The 4,880-nt window shown below is 39.8% G+C and overlaps 1 long non-coding RNA gene across 1 annotated transcript; it reads right to left on the reverse strand.

Moving 5' to 3' along the window:
- Nucleotides 1–545: 545 nt before the first annotated feature.
- On the reverse strand, nucleotides 546–1,323 carry LOC147489265 (uncharacterized). Its single transcript, XR_015201497.1, has 2 exons — nucleotides 1,010–1,323; nucleotides 546–896 (listed from the first exon to the last, which is right to left on the reverse strand). It is a non-coding gene; the product is annotated as an uncharacterized LOC147489265 (long non-coding RNA).
- Between the last annotated feature and the right edge of the window lie 3,557 nt (nucleotides 1,324–4,880).

The following is a 4,880-nucleotide window of genomic DNA, read 5'->3' on the forward strand; positions in this document are numbered from 1 at the left end:
ACATAAAAATGTTCGACGGATGTAGCTAAGAGACTGACATCGTCTCTATTGATGGTGCGAGCTAGGTGTAACTTTATAAAAGAAGAATCATAAGTTAATTTACACCACGGTTTGCACACGCACCTGAACGAGGGATTTTGCAGGGAGTCTTGTGAGAATCTCCACTATGAGCTCATCAGGCATCCTCGCCATTCTTGGCTTCTTGCCCCTTTCTCTATCTCCCTATTTGTAATAATACTCTCGTCTGTATTTTTTATGATTTTCTTTACTTAACTGGGCTTAACCCAACCCATTGCCATAAAATATCTCTGGACAATATTGGTGGTCATATTTTCCATTGATCCTTCTACATCAAGAGGATGAAGTCAGAGCAAACCAAATTTCTTATGGATTGGAAAAAGAGGGCGATAAATTGGTTATAAATTCCAGCACATCTTATAGCTTTTATGACGGAAAAGTTCATTGGCAATAAAGATTACGTTCGGTTTTAGGAGGAGAAGCACACATTGAATTGGTTTCAGAATTTTGCAAAAATGTAAGACTCATAGGAGCAACTGTCAGATCCTCTCACAACATATCCTATATCTAAACAAACATGGATATAAGCATACATACTTATGACCATTCACCAAATTAGACAACCAATGCAACAAAGCGGTACAGTCAACCAAATGAACAAAATATTGCTATAGACGCACAAGTCTTTCTCTCAATCCACCCTAAAGATCAATAAGACGTACTTTATAATGGATCCATTACTTGCTGAGATTCAATTAGCCTGAGAAACATTCTCCTCTTCTCCACACCATTAAAGACCCACCCCATTGTCAGTGAACTTGGCTTTCATGACTTCACTACTAAGTTAGCTATTACCTCTGCAACATGAATGCAGCAACCTGCATATGTCAAACAGTACCATGTTTGCTCAGATGAAATCCAGTCATTCACAGGCATGAGAAAAGACTATATCATTCACCAACAATTCAGCAAAAAAAAAAAATGTTCCTACGATCTTGAAGGCATTGAAATAAAGATGCAGAAGACAGACTTAAAGAGTTGAGAGGAAGCATATGCCAATGTCAAACTTTTATTAAAACATATAGAAATTTCCTCATAAAAATATATATTCCAGTCATTACACCAAGAATGACGTTTGAACACAAGACAAGATTTCTAAGTACAGAAATCAATGTGCTGACACAGAAGATAAGATTCTGCCGACTGTTTCTCACAATTGGACCTACACATAAAAAGATTTGAAGTGTAAAGCTCTCAGAATTAGAGCCATAGGAAACATGGTACAAGCTGGTCTGGGAGAAGGGCAAGTACCAAGTCAGTCTTTCAACACGCACATCAATCGAAATGTAGTTCCTTGCTCATGCACAATAATTCAAATTGCAATACTACATGTCTACATGAGGTATCGTCAGTATGAGATCGAGGAAGTATTATAACACCAAAACAATTTCACCCAGATTTCAAGTAGGATTACACTATATTTTAAAGAATCTATACGCAGTAAGGCAAGACCTATAGTGAGTCTTGTTGGGGAATAACGATACCAATCGATTCCCACTACACATATAACATGTACTTGAACCAACAACAATCTCCAGATAATTCTAAATATTTGCTAAAACTAACCTAACATGCCCAACTCTCTAAACAACTATTAACAACAAATAATAATGCAAAGAAGAGTAAAAGCATACCACAACACAAAGATATACCGTGGTTTGGCCAATGATGCCTACTTCCACAAGAGCTAATCCTTTTATAAAGTGGAAAAGAAGATTACAATATCTCCTTTTAGTCTCTCGCCTTACTAGAACACTCCTCTATCTTTATAGGCTTTTCTCTATGTAAAAGTTATCTTTTAATCTTGATTGCTTTCAAAAATGGGTTTTCTCTCTCTTGTGTTGCCTTTGTTTGTGTTTTAGGTTTTGCCAAAAACCCCAACTTATATTGCAAACTCGCGGTTTCACAAAAATAGAATTCTGCCAAAAATAGGTATGGGGGTGGGCGCGCTCTTGGCAAAGCCAATGTCGAGCGCGCGCCCCCTTAACTTATTGTTTTTGTTCAAGGCATGGGCGCGGGCGCGCCTTGGGCAAGACCAATTTGAACGCGCACGCGCTCTGACCTCTTCATGCAAACATAATTTTTTTTCTCCTCATGTGAAGGATAACTCCAACAATCTCCCCCTCCTGAACAGTGAGGGGGGATACCTCCATGCAATTTCCAAATCAACATGAGAAGTGCTACCATTCCAGCGGTAGCACAACAAACATCAAACTTACCTTTTGGTAAGACTTTGGTTATCATATCCGACCCGTTCTTGTCGGTATGGATCTTCTCAATATACAAATGCTTGTCTTCGAGTACTTCTCTAATCCAATGATAACGCACATGTATGTGCTTGGATCTAGAATGAAAACTCGGGTTCTTGCTCAAATGGATAGCGCTCTGACTGTCACATAGAACTACAAACTATTTCTGCTTTAGCCCTAGTTCATCGAAGAACCTCTTCATCCATAACATATCTTTGCAACACTCAGTGGCTGCAATATATCCGGCTTATGTAGTGGAGAGGGCAACACACTTTTGCAACTTAGATTGCCAAGAAACTGCTCCCCCTGCAAAAATAACCAGATAATCGGAGGTGGATTTCATCGAGTCAACATCACCTGCAATTTCTGCATCAATGTAGCCTTCAAGTAAGGGCTTACTTCCACCAAAACATAAACACAATTTAGAAGTGCCCTTGAGATATCTCAATACCCACTTACCTTCCCAATGCTCCTTACCCGGATTTGACAGAAATCGGCTTACAACACCAACGATGAAAGCAATATCCGGTCTTGTACACACCATTGCATACATTAAGCTGCCCACTACGGATGCATAAGGAATCTTTTCCATCTGACTCTGCTCATGCTCTCTCTTTGGACACATCTCTTTGGTCATGCGGAACTGGCCACCAAGCGGACAATTGATTGGCTTCGCTTGATCCATGTTGAATCTCTTCAACACCTTCTCAATGTAACTTTCTTGAGAAAGCCACAACTTTCCACTCTTTCTATCACGAGTGATCCACATCCCAAGTATCTACTTTGCTTGAACCAAATCTTTCATCTAAAAGGACTTACTCAAGTCTTTCTTTAGCTTGGATATCTTGTTGATGTTCGGGCCAACTATCAACATATCATCCACATACAATAAGAGCACTATGATCTAGAAATTTCTGAACAAACACACAATGATCGGAAGCAGACTTCTTGTATCCTTGCTTCGCCATAAAGAAATCAAACTTTATGTACCACTGTCTAGGTGCTTACTTCAACCTATACAAGCTCTTTATCAGCTTACATACTAGGTGCTCCTTGCCTTTGACCTCAAATCCCTTTGGCTGGTCCATGTAGACATCTTTTTCAAGATCTCCATGAAGAAAAGCTGTCTTAACATCTAGTTGCTCAAGCTCTAGGTTCATACTTGTAGTCATACCCAATACCACCCGGATAGAAGTCATCTTTACTACAGGAGAGAAAATTTCATCAAAGTCAATACCTTTCCTTTGACCGAATCCCTTCACAACAAGGCGAGCTTTGTGCCTTGGGTGTAGATTGTTCTTCTCATACTTGACTTTGTAGATCCACTTATTCTTGAGAATTTTTCTTCCTTTTGATTTCTCAACTAACTCTTAAGTGTGATTCTTATGCAAAGAATCCATCATGCATGGCTTTCAACCACTTCTCTTTGTCTGTACCTTCAAGAGCCTCTTGATATAGTACATATGTTCTCCACCATCAGATAGTAAAACACACATATGTGGTGGATACCTGGTTGAAGCTTGTCTCTCTCTGTCAGACCTCCTTGCCCCATCTGCTGGTGCCTCAGGAGGATGCACTTCTGCTTGCTCAGGTGGTGGTTCATGCACTTCATCTGCATCTTCTATATCAATAGGTTCTATCCTATCATGAGCAATATGATCATCATCATGAGCTTCAAAGTCATGGTTTTCTGCATTCTCAATGCCTTCTACACGTTCCACAGTAGGAACTTCTGGTTATGAATCAACAAGATCATTAATGAAAGCTTCTAACTTCTCACCTTCCTCAAAGTCTGCTATGGTTTGGTCTTCCAAGAACACAACATCTCGACTTCGGATTACCTTCTTGTTAATCGGATCATAGAGTTTGTAGCCAAACTTCTCATCCCCATAACCCAGAAAAATGCACTGCTTGGCTTTGTTATCCTTAGGAATATAAACAAATGCCCTGCACCCAAATACCCATAAGTATCCATAATCAATATCTCTTCCTGACCATACTCTATCTGGATAATCACTATTCAGAGGCTTTGACAGCGATAAGTTGATCACATGCACGGCTGTACGCATTGCTTCTACTCAGTAACTTCTAGGTAACTTAGAGTGAGACAACATGCATCTCATCCTCTCTACAATGGTCCGGTTCATTCTCTCTACTATTCCATTCTATTGCGGTGTCTTGGGAGCGGTCTACTCATGACGAATCCCATAACTCTTGTAATATTCTTCAAACGGCCCTATGTACTCACCCCCATTATCTGAGCGAATACACTTCAAAGGCTTCCCCTGTATCTCTTTCCACCATGCTATGGAAAGTCTTGAACACGCCAAGTACTTCATCCTTAGTCTTCAGACTATATGCCCATATCTTTCTTGACACATCATCAATGAAAGTCAAGAAGTACAAAGCTCTCCTGTGGGACTTTACTTTCATAAGACCACATAAGTCAGTGTGAACTAGCTCAAGGACATTGTCCTTTATGTGAGACAGGAATCTTTGAAAAAACCCCTGTGTTGCTTTTCTACCAAATAGTAAGTACATCTATTTAAATGT

Source organism: Coptis chinensis, chromosome 7 (genome assembly GCF_015680905.1).
Source record: "Coptis chinensis isolate HL-2020 chromosome 7, ASM1568090v1, whole genome shotgun sequence".
NCBI classification, from domain to species: Eukaryota; Viridiplantae; Streptophyta; class Magnoliopsida; order Ranunculales; family Ranunculaceae; genus Coptis; species Coptis chinensis.